Source organism: Lolium perenne, chromosome 4, assembly GCF_019359855.2.
Source record: "Lolium perenne isolate Kyuss_39 chromosome 4, Kyuss_2.0, whole genome shotgun sequence".
In the NCBI taxonomy this organism is placed as follows: Eukaryota; Viridiplantae; Streptophyta; class Magnoliopsida; order Poales; family Poaceae; genus Lolium; species Lolium perenne.
The window spans coordinates 244,841,950-244,853,768 of record NC_067247.2 but is presented as its reverse complement, the minus strand read 5'-3'; the positions used below and the strand labels follow the sequence as shown (position 1 = coordinate 244,853,768).

At 46.6% G+C, this 11,819-nt stretch overlaps 1 long non-coding RNA gene across 2 annotated transcripts; it reads right to left on the bottom strand.

Annotated features, from left to right (window-relative positions):
* Nucleotides 1-2,382: 2,382 nt before the first annotated feature.
* On the bottom strand, nt 2,383-5,439 carry LOC127332412 (uncharacterized). 2 transcript variants are annotated; one of them, XR_007870460.1, is made up of 4 exons: nt 4,838-5,439; nt 3,686-3,776; nt 3,083-3,602; nt 2,383-2,581 (listed from the first exon to the last, which is right to left on the bottom strand). It is a non-coding gene; the product is annotated as an uncharacterized lncRNA (long non-coding RNA). The 2 variants fall into 2 exon arrangements; XR_007870461.1 differs by having other exon boundaries at nt 3,083-3,156.
* Nucleotides 5,440-11,819: the final 6,380 nt, after the last annotated feature.

Sequence of the window (11,819 nt, the reverse complement as noted above, 5' to 3'; positions counted from 1 at the left end):
AGCCACCAAGGCCGTGATACCTGCAGTGGTGCTGGCGGAGGCGGCGCCTTCATGGTCACGGCCGGCGAGGATTGCGTGCGGCTTCGGCGACGGGAGGGTGGTGTGGACGCGTAGTCCGACGATGCCACAGTAAAGGGCCGTGTGTGTGAGGAAGGCTGTCCGTTTCTGCTCCGTTCACTCTGATGAAACAAGTGAAAGCCACACCCAAAGAGGGAGAAAGTGTTTCAAGATTAGAAATTACCGTCGGATAATTAGTCTGGTGTATGGGTTGATTAATAGTTTGTGGTCTCATGTGCAAATTGTTTGCGGACTTTTGTTTCATAGCTTATATATACGTTTACCACTCGATTGCATCGTCCCGAAGTTATTTAAAAAAAGATCATATCAGATTAGCCGTAGGCTTTTGTCGCAAAAAAAAAAAGGTTAGCCGTAGGCAGAAGGCACAGTGGAGCTGCAAGATTTCGATTTTTTTCGTAACCCTTTGCTAGTTCTAGGTCAAACGTTAAAATTAAGATTGCTTTATGCTAAAAAGGTAGGCTAAGAAGCAACTCTCTCCTCTCCTTTTCCCCTCCCCTTCTCCTCCCTCCACGTCTGTGCGTTGACCAGAAGAGACCGGACCGATCCCAAGCTATCTCCGCCAGCTTGGCCGACCAGAGATGGCAGAGTAGAGGCCCCGGAGTAGTATCTAGGATTAGATGTAGGTTTTTCGGCTGTCTGCCGGGTTTTGGAGTAGGGCGACTAGGTCTCTGGCTAGGCCTGGCGCATCCGGTGGTTGGCTTGCGGCGATGAGCTCCGGTGGTCTGAGCAAGGCGTGAGCTTCTCCTCGTTCGGGATCTCCAACAATAAAGGGCTCTCTAGGCGCCCCTCTCTATTACAACGGTCGGATGCCGCCCTGCTTCTCATGGCCGACCGTGACAGCGAGGGGGAGAGGTAGGTGGCATCGAAGGCAACGACAAGCTGATTTCCCTGACCAGCCATGGGGTAAGGGAGGAATCGCTCTCCAGCTACTTCTTCTTCTGTTGCGATGAGTTGAGCCTGTAGGCGTGGTTGACTTTATCCGGGGAGGTGCTACTCCGTCATGATTCCTTCTCCGTCCTGCCGTTGTGCCGAGGGGAAAGGAAGTGGTGGAGTGGTGGCCTCCTCCAGATGGCGCTGCCCTTTGTTGCGGTGGTACTACGTCGATGAGCGCAACCTCGCGGACGACATCCTTGCCTCCGCGATCTTCGGCCGGCAAGGCGCCCCTGTTCAACCTCCGACGAGGAGGCCTTTCATCGCTTCTGCTACTGGAGCTCGGCGCATCCTCGCCGCCAAGTGGTTCGTCCTCGCTGGCTTGGAGGTGCCCAGCGGCGGCGGTTCTCCGCCGGAAGAGGGATTTCGAGCAACATTCCCTTGTTCCTTGGCGGCGACGCCTTGAGGACGCCGGCGACCTATGGCGGAGGCGCCCGAGGACCGGGCTGCTTCTCCATCTTTTGTTCTGGGGTGTTTTTTTTTGTAAATGTGCCAGCCTTATCTTCAAATACTAAGTTCTTTAGGGCAAGTGTTGTTAAGGGCATACCTGCAATTTATACTTGTCACGTGTTAGTGCATTCGAGTCAATTAAAAAGGACGGAGTATTTATTTACAAACGCAATTGTTGAAAGGGGCTCTAGAAATCGTTGTCATGAATTGCTCTCCTCCATACCCACCAGCACTACAACAGGACAGAGCTTTGGTAACACAGTGTTGTGTTACTACATGTCCAAAATAGTGTTACTAGGCCGTGTAGTAACACAATTTGTGATGTGTTCCATTAGGCCGTGTTACTAAGTGGTATCCATTGTCACACATAATAATTGTTCCTACATGTAAGAAAATGTGTTACAATTTTCTTGTAGTAACATTAATCATAAATGTTACTAAGTGCACTAGTAACATGTTTTTATAACTATAGTCACACATATAGTAACATTTTTCTATGCACCATAACACTACTAGTAACATAGTTTTCTAACTGTGGTAACACAATTGGTAACACATATCGGTGGTTCTAGTAACACAATTAGTAACATATTCTCGAAATATTATACCACAATAATTAGATAATAGTTTGATATGGATGAGACATGTGTTGATTTGGCAATCTATGTGGATGTGGAAGCCACATGGCCTAGATGTTGAATTTGGTTGATGAAATGGCATTTTTTATTTGATTCCCTGCATTCATGTCACATTTAATTTTACCTAGAATTTTCTTTACAAATTAGCACATGTTTCCACGATAATTCCTGTCCAGTTTTGCATTTTAATTTTTCCCATTTAATTTGGATTGCTTTTCTGGCTCATTAAAATCATCAATTATGTTTCAGTTACAAACTATCGTTTCAATTACAAAATATATAAAAATAATGAAAATTACGTTTACATTAGTGAGACACAAACAACGACTAGTCGTTTGCAACAATATCATATGGCCACCTCATGGCAAAAACATTGAGAACTTCATAATAACTAATCCAGAATGCTAGAATAAGAATGTCTACGATGAAACCAAAAACACTCTTGATTCCTCCGCCAATCATCACAAGAGCCAACACCAAAGCACCTGCAAAATTAAAGTAAACATGTTATTGTTGTTAGGAAGAGATAAAGAGTGAAAAAATATAATATTTAGGAATAAACCTAGATCTTACAAGAAAATTATTATTTCAATACACATTTCACTTTCACTACATCATCACTAGTCTTTTGATTATTTTTGTGTGGAATAACTTTTGATTTCATTTATAGCATTATATTTCTTTTGCCGACAGACAATCATGTCAAGTCTATAAAACATAATACGTATATAGCCATGTAGGATCTTTGACTAGCAAAGCATATAGCAAGTCCATAGAAATTAGTGAAGACTTTGTAAAGAATAGTATGCATAAGAAGCTTTAAGGAAGGTAAGTGGGCTACATGAATTGGTCGGTGCATATATCGGCACCGCATAGTGAAGACAGATATAGGTTTATGCATTTACTAAACCTGTTGGTGCTAAACTGCATATCAAACGTGATTTAAATGAGATATACTATAAGCAAAATATGGACATAAATCCCACCATAATGTTGGTAATCCATAGCAAGAATTGTTCTCCCTGTCCATCAGTACTCGTGTGTATGTTAGTTACTCCACCTGCAATAACAGAAAGATAATTACAAGAAAATTATTTGGCAAAAGTCAAAAGGTAATATAAATTTTGTACTTTTGCATAAGACAATAATGCTAGTTGATAACTATTATATCAAATCAGTGAAACATCGTAATATCTCTGTAAGAATGTGTGCGATGCGCTGTCAGGTGCTCAAATGAAGGTGTACTGCCGCACATACAAGTTATAACTCCACGCACTTGGAATCCAAATAAAACTAGCAATAGAAAACCAAGAGTTAGTTAAGGATACTCTCTCCTCAACATTGGACACGTAGTCGGTTATGGACGTTGCCATGAATTTCTAGGTACACTTGTGCCAACAAATTTCATTTAGCCCTCAACATGTTACGTGGCACTACTCCAGCTACCTCTCAATCTCATATGCATATTTGATGGACTCCACCTCAGTATGGTTTGCAGTTGTTCTCCTATTGAATAAGACACTGAACATTCAATAAAAAAATGTACCTGGCTATCTACAACATGCACTAAAATATCAAGAATGATTTACCTAAAAGCTAAGCAATATGCCCATTTTATCTGATGGAGACCTATCAAAATTTACATTGCCTAATTCCACTCCCATCTGGATGGAGGATAATCTGCAGAAATGAAAAGTCAGTAGTGTTCTGCATAGGTACGAATTATATAGAATAACAAAGGAAGTATCGACATCTCCATGGCAAACTACCAAAAGAGTACAGCACTGGAGAGCTTGTGAACTATAATGGAATAATTGTGCTCGTTTCCTAAAGTTCCAGAACTAGAAGTCATCTCCGTAGTTGCCAAGGCATAAAAGAATGAAGTTTTTTATGTGTACTTTGGGCATAAGAGATGTGCGCTTCCCGTGATATGGAGTGTGCACTTGTGTTTTATAACTCTGGCATGACTGCAACCGACAGGGTGAAAAGGTGTACTTTCAGGAGGTGACAACCCAAACCGGTTCAAATTATATTTATCTGCTAAGAAGGAATATTTACCATATGGGAACAGAAAATCGTGAGGTCTAAGCATTTGAACAAACTGCATCCTATTATAACTGTGCCTTTATCCTTTTAAGAATTGTGGCTTCACGTAGAGACAACTCTGTTGACAAGTTCCTACGAGAAGTACCAATATAAACAAGAATGGCAATCATCACAAACCCAGTTTTGTATTTGGTTTGTCCATCACCAGCACTCTAGTTGATGGTACTAACTTAAGTTGTGACAAAGGCTTACTTCACTATTCTTATTTGTCAATTGAAAATATGCTCCACCTAGACTATCCGTAGTACATAGATATAAATGAAATAATTTCTTCTCTGCAATTAATGTTAAATTTTGTTGCTTTAGTAGCAATGAACATTATGCAATGCCAAATGAAATTTCTCGCAAATTATAGTCATCAAACCATGGATTAGATCATACAAAAGTTTCCCGACTCTAAGCCAGGGTTCATGTATAAGTGGAGGTAACATTCTACATACGAACTCCATATACTCTTTAATTATGAATTTTCTACTCCGTCTGATCCCACTAAATCTGAGTTAATTAAAATTAAGTTGTACTAAATCCAAGTCAATTAAAAGGGATCAGAGGGAGTAGTTCATTACGATAATCAAGAATAAAATTTAAAATTAGATGGCGAGTATCAAATGGCTGGAGCTGAGTGAAAATATTACCATAGGTTATGTTTCTCAAATGTCATTTCGTCAATAGCAATCAATGACAATAAAGAAACTTGAAACCCAAAGGGGCATTTTATCGAGCAGCTTCTGATCATCACTGGACATGAAAATATGAGAGTTTTAATATGGGCAATTAGAAAATCAGGGTGATGTCCCAGTCCATCAAATTATACTTTTATTCCACAATAAGTGTATCGAGATAGTAGAACATGTGGGCTTTCAGGAAGCATAATTCGAAAAAAAAACATGAATTGGAAATCTGCACCTTTGCGCTAGTAGAACATGTGGGCTTCCAGGAAGAATAACTTGGAAAAAAGAAGTCCAATCTGAATCTGCACCAGTGGCGTCCACCGTCCAGCAGGAGGCCAAAGATGATGGGATCTTGCTGCCGGCGCTATGTCCGTGCAGGCCGCCGGGTGATAGAGGGGAATGGAGATCCGGATCCCAGTGCTGTGGTGGTCGGTGGGGGTAGGGATGGGATGTGTTGGGTGGCTCGGCGGCGAGGTCTTGCGGGCGGCGCGATGGTGGTTGACTAGCTGCCTCTATAGATGAGATTAGATATAGAGTCTGAGTTAATTACGGGATTTTTTTTTTGTTTCACGCGCTGGTGATAAGGGATTTGGCAGGGGAGCTCTCTATATATAGGAACTATTGATTGGAGGGAAAAGTGTAAAACAAGCGGGAACAATTAAAACATTTCCCTCCCGATGGTTTTTAGTCTCAACAAAAAAAAACAGAGTGGGAGAAAAAAAAATTACTACTTTTTTTTAGAGAAACTTCAACGTCATATCACACTGCGCTAATTAAAAAAAACCCGCCAATATAGCTTGTGGAAGGATGCCCACCCAGCTCCGGAGGACGTGGAAAAAATGCATGTGCGGTAAAATATCGGAGCGTTTGGGATAATACCCTATCCGAGCCGGCTCGCGCGTGCGTTACAAACAGAGCTCGCGCGGGAGGAAATCCTCGAGGACATTTCACGCGCCGCGCCTCTTCGACGCCATGTGCAGCGCCGCTTCGTCGCATCGCCTCCGCTTCACCGCCCCTTCCAGCCCCCTCCCTCCGACGTCGGGGTGCCGCCGTGCCGCCGCGGGACACTGAGCTTGTCCGGCTTCCGCGGTGTGCGCGCGCGGCTAAAATGACACGTTCTATACCGAGCTCCGCGCCGTCGGGTTTCTCTTGTGCCTCGACACCTACGAGATGTGGCGGCGTGGCACCGCGGCAGCCTTTGGCGTGATATAAACTTCGATGCATCAACTCGCCCGTTGAGGCGCAGTTCGTAGCGCCACCTCCAATCCTCATCAGTGACGAGGACCGTCACCGCCAGGCACAGCGGCGGCTCGCCATCGCCAAGGTGGACGAGCTCGCTATTCAAGCCTGGCACATGAACTTCCCCCAGGACATCATCGACAAAGAATTTCTTCATATCGAAGAGGCGAAGAGGAGGGCGAGGCAGGCGGACCGGCGTCGAAGGAGGGCTTTTATCAACGCACAGGTGGAGGGCCTATCCACCATATCCGGCAACAAACCGAGGTGGGATGACCTGTGGACCGAGTCCGATGACAACACTAGACGATTTCCTCCATGGCGTGCAGTGACGGGACACAATAGGGTAGCGTTATGTCCGTGTGGTGAGGCGAACCACCACGCCATAATTTTCATGCCCATGATGCCTCTGTTGTGGACTCATATGTTGGAAGGAACCGGTCCCTTCCTTCAAATCGACCGAACACTATTCCTACAACGCGGAACTTTGATGGGAGTATTGCATGTTACTCACAAGACCGGGGTAAGGTCACCCAAGAAGGGTGGAACTAAGTGGCACCATATTTGTTTTCATATTCCTTTGCGGAAGCAGAAACAAATACATAAAACCTAAAAACAAATACATAAACAGGTACCGTCGAAAGCACATGAGTAGCAAATAAGGTGTGGACATTAAGCGGAAGGCGAATGTTTATTGGAACCAAGAGATCATTCATGAAGGAAATATCATACAACAGAAGAACCGACAAGCCTAGTCCCTAAATCTATCGCGACTTATCAATGGACCGGGGAATAGGGGAAGGGTCGAAGTCTAAAAGTTTCCTGGAACTGATGAATGGCTTAATTGATCATCTATTTTGGGATAGGCTGCGTCGATGGTTCAACTTGTAACACATTCCCACCAACACACACCTATGTGCTACTATGTTAATATTATTGTAACACATTATGTCCCACACATATCTATATGTTACTGTGTCGATATCCCTGTAACACATTTTTGCCTCTGATACAGTTTGTGTTACTCTTGATTGTTGGCACACAAATGTTGTGTTACTGCAATTTTACGTGTAACATATTTTGCCATGTGTTACATGATTGTGTTACCAAAGCTCTGGTGCAGATGGACCACATAGTGACCAAAACCCTTGCAAGATCATACTCCGCCAAGTATCAAAAAGCCAAAATAGCCATACCCACACATTTGAATCAGAATTCCAAGTCATATGCTCCACCAGCTCTTCATGTACTAAGAGCATCTCCTCTCGTCACCCATATGGGCTCCGGCGAAACCGTTTTAGGGCCCATATAGGGGGTGTTGGCGGTAAAACAAAAATAGGGGCCGGACGGCTTCCAGTCGCGGCCCCTATACTAAAAAAGAATTAAATTTTAAAAATATAACACAATTCATAAAAATAGTAGATTCATAGATAGTTCGGCCATACCTGGCCAATATTTGTACAAATTTAAAAACATAGGCATTAAAAAAACCTAAATAACTAGTAACCGTCACTGTTGCCACCACGCCCTAGGCCTAGGTGGCGGTACATCGTCGCCGCGTAGTCGTCCTCCTCGTCACTGGGCGCCTCCTTCGGCTGCGGGAGGTAGCTGCAGCCCTGGCCGGCGTCCCCGCGCCTCCTGCGTGGCCTGCTGGACTGACCAGCGCCGTCGTCGTCCAGGTTGATGACGAGGCCGAGGCGACGGCGGTGGTCCTCCTCCTCGCGGCGGTGATCGTGCGCGCTCCAGGCCTCGATGAACTCGTCCGTGGAACAATTCGAGCTGAGCGCGGCGTAGCCCTAGGAACTCGTCCGGGTTGTCCGCCGCCTTGACGATGGATGCCGCCGCCTTGTACTCCGGTGGTGGCGTCTACTACCGCTGGCGCGGCGGAGAAGGTTGGCGCCGCTCGTAGATGACGACGTCGCCGCCATGGCGGCGCCTGCGAGTTGTAGGAGCCTCTTCTAGCTTGTCCTTCACTATCGCCAAGAAGCGTGGCGGCGGCGTGTTGTTTGGCGAGTACCTCGCCGACAAGCGCAGAGAGGAGGAGCGCGAGGATGAAGAAGATTGGTGCCACGCCGCCCACTGGCCGTTGCCTCACGAGGGCGCCAGCTGCAACTATCGTGTCTGCATTTTCAGCGGGGTTCATTCCCGTTGGCGATGTAGCTGAGGACCCATGCAAGGGTCCTCCCAGGCGTGCTCCACCACTGCCGCCGTCCACTGGCATTGTTGTTCGTCAGTGGATCGTCGTTGCACTAGCGCTGGAAGAAGGCGTTCCAGGCATGGTCGTTGTCGGGGGACCAACATGGGTCGTTGCGCTCCTCTGGTGTCAACTGGCCCCAGAAATGATCGTAGATGGCGACGGCTCGCGCCAACCCCGTCGTCACCGGCGGGACCGACATGCCGCTGTGGCTAAGCGCATGTCCGGCGGGACGGGGTGGCCCGCATTCCAGAGGGCGCGCTCCTCGGCGACTTGAAGCCAACGGCAGCTGAAGCCGTTGGCGGCGGCGCCTTCTTGTTCTTGGTGGTCCATGGAGAGGGCGTCGGTGCTGGAAAAGTTGGAGATGACGAGGGCGCCAGTGCTGGAGAAGTTTTGGAGGGCGCTCGCTGGAATGTGCGGCGAGGGAGCGGCGCTGGGGTTTATATGGCACCGAAGGAGCATTTGCGAGCATTAACACCACCGCTGAAGACGAGCACTCGCTAAAGACGAGCAGCATTAATGCCGATGTTGAAGATGAGCAGTCGGTCAAGGCGAGCAGCCGGGAGTGGAAGGCGAGGAGGAAGATAACTCCGCGGACACTGACAGGGCAGGTCCACAGCTAGGAGGCGTTTTTCGCGCCTTCTTCCCACGTCGCTTCCGCCAACACGCGGCACGCCGGTGCCCCTACTATCCTCCCTTTCTGTTGGGTTTGGCCTAGGGGTGCAGGATGGATAGTTGGACCGCACCAGCTAAAAAACTAATTTGGAGACCGTGGCCCGCGATTTTTAGCGCCAGCACTCCCTAAAGACCTATGGAGGGCCTTTGTGGGAGGAGCGGAGATGATCCAATACCCAAACGCCACCTAGCCATGTTGCAATTGATGACTGAACGACGTCACGAGTCTTGAGCTACATTATCGAAATCTTTAAAAAAGGTCGATTTTTACGAATGTCTAAAAGTCTTTCACATGCGACACGTGATGCACGTTGTGGTTCTAGAATTTTTGTGGAAATTGATTTACCTGCTTGTCAAGTATCCTAAGAGAAAGCAAGATGGAAATGATGGAGGAGAGAGTTTTAGTTTCCTTTTTTTTAAATAAATTTTTTGAGAACCGCCGTTTTCATTTTTTGGATCCTAGCGTCGATGTATTCAAAAGTAGATCCGATGTTGATAGGTTTTGAAAACTTTTTTTTTCGTACTTGCAATACTAGTATGGTTGTACCTGAAGTGCGTGTAACTGTACTAGTGCTAACACTGATAAGTACTTCTGGATTTCGTGTATTTGATACAGTTTTTCCTTAACTCGGTAGATGTACTTGCTCGTGTGTGCAGTTGTACTTATGTACATGTACTTGCTCATGTGTGTACTCGCTTGTGTGTGCAGCTGTACTTATACTTGCTCGTGCGTGCGGTTATACTTGTACTCGTTCGTGTATGCAGTTATACTTATATATGTGCTCTGTATGTGACATAGGCATCCCAAATAGGCCTGCCGAAGATAGTACCCGGGATTTACTGAAGGCCCACTACCCGAAGAATAAGAAGATTCGGAAGCCCAAGATATTATTAAGGAAAGCTATAATTGTGATAGAAAGTCTTATTTGTAATCTTACGGGATGAGTTAGAAACCTTCCCGGACTCTGTAACTTGTACAGCACGAATCCCTCGGCTCCGCCTCCTATATAAGGGGGAGTCGAGGGACGCAGAAATCATCGAATCATTGTTTACAAACCCTAGTTTTCATAATCGTCGAGTACTTTTCGGCTGAAACCTTCGAGATCTACTTGCCCTCTACTTCCAACTAAACCCTAGTCTACAATCTGTAGGCATTGACAAGTTGATACCTTGTCAATTGGCGCCGTCTGTGGGAACTAGAGGCGCAAGGATCTGATCTCGATGGCACGTTCAAAATCTTCGACATCATCAACCGCAAGCAACGCAATGGATCGAGGTAAACATATCGCTGCTGGTCCTGTCGATTTTGTTCCTCACCCACCCTCCCGTTTGGATGCATATGCGTATCTGGCGGAGCCTATGGAGATGACGTTCGGAAGGTTTCGCTTTCGCGTCGAGAAGAAAGGATCGTATCGTGTCGAAATTCCGATTTCGTCGGGATCGTCGGCGGTCGATTCCGATTTTTCAAGCTATACATCGTCAACCGAATCAGGAGAAGAAGAAACTTCGTCGTCACGCTACATCAGCGCCAGGGCAAGAGAGAAACTCGCCAAGATCTTCAGCGACATGTCGTTTGAGTCATCTGTGGACTCATATATAAGCGATGGCTCAAGCAGTGTCGACAGTTACGACTTCATCGACAAATCTACTACAGTGGGCAAGGTCTTCACCAATCTCAACGATGGTGTCACCAAACCCAACATAGATCTGAATACAAAATATCATCAGATTTATGTCATTGGAGAGCCAAGCAATGACCAAGAGGAAACATCTGAGGCTTTCGACGATCTGGGAAATCCATACGTCGATCCCTCCGATCTGCGACGAGGCCTAGGCAATAAATACGTCGGGCCACAGCCGCGACACAGAGTGCGACTCCCGCAAGCAGCCTGGGATAGAGCCGCGAGAGCTATGGACGGCTCAGAACCAATGGCCACCACAGCCACGCCCGAGAAATTACAAGCATATCAATATAGGCTCGCACGAGCTGCAAAAGAATTGGAAAAACAGACAGCTGAGTTAAACAGAAGAAAGGAGGCAGCTTCTGCGTCCAGCAGGAGAAGGGCAGAGCTGAGTCGACAATCTAGAACTTCGGGTGATAGCCACAGGGAGGCTCGGAACAGAGCAAGATCAAGGTTACAACACATACCCGAAGCAGAAAGAGAGCACCTGGTCCAAAACCTCGACATGTCCTTTATGTCGATAGACACAAGAGGAAACATCATCCCTAAGACACCAGAGGCTGGGTATATGACGACACATGCTTTTATCCTCGCATCTAAACCACCTCCAGGAGATCCAAGGGAAACACTGTACAACATGGCGATAGCAGGAGTTGGAGCCATGGGGACAGCGTTTGTATCAACACCTCCCGAAGGAACAGCAAGGCAAAATAGTCCACGACCTGCGGCAGCAGCAGCAGCAGCTCCTGAAGGACCAAGTGGAGCAAGAGATACGGCAGCACAAGCAAGGGTCGACAGAGCGCGACAAAGCAGAAGAGAACATCGGCAGTCCCCAGAGTTAAACGACGAGGATATGTGCGGTTTGCCGTGCTTCACGAGGAGAGTGCGGAAAACTCGAGTACCTTCGGGATTCAAGTTGCCTGATAATTTCAAAAAATTCGACGGTCTTCAAGATCCAGAAGATTGGCTAGTTGATTATCTCGAGACGGTGAAACTCACAGGAGGAACCAGAGCAACAGCTATGCAAAGCATCCAGGTGCATTTGAGTGGAGTCGCACGGTCTTGGATAAAGAAACTCCCTCCAGGATCTATCGACAGTTGGGAAAGCTTCGAGGACGTGTTCGTCAAGAACTTCAGGTCCACGTGCAAAAAACCTGCG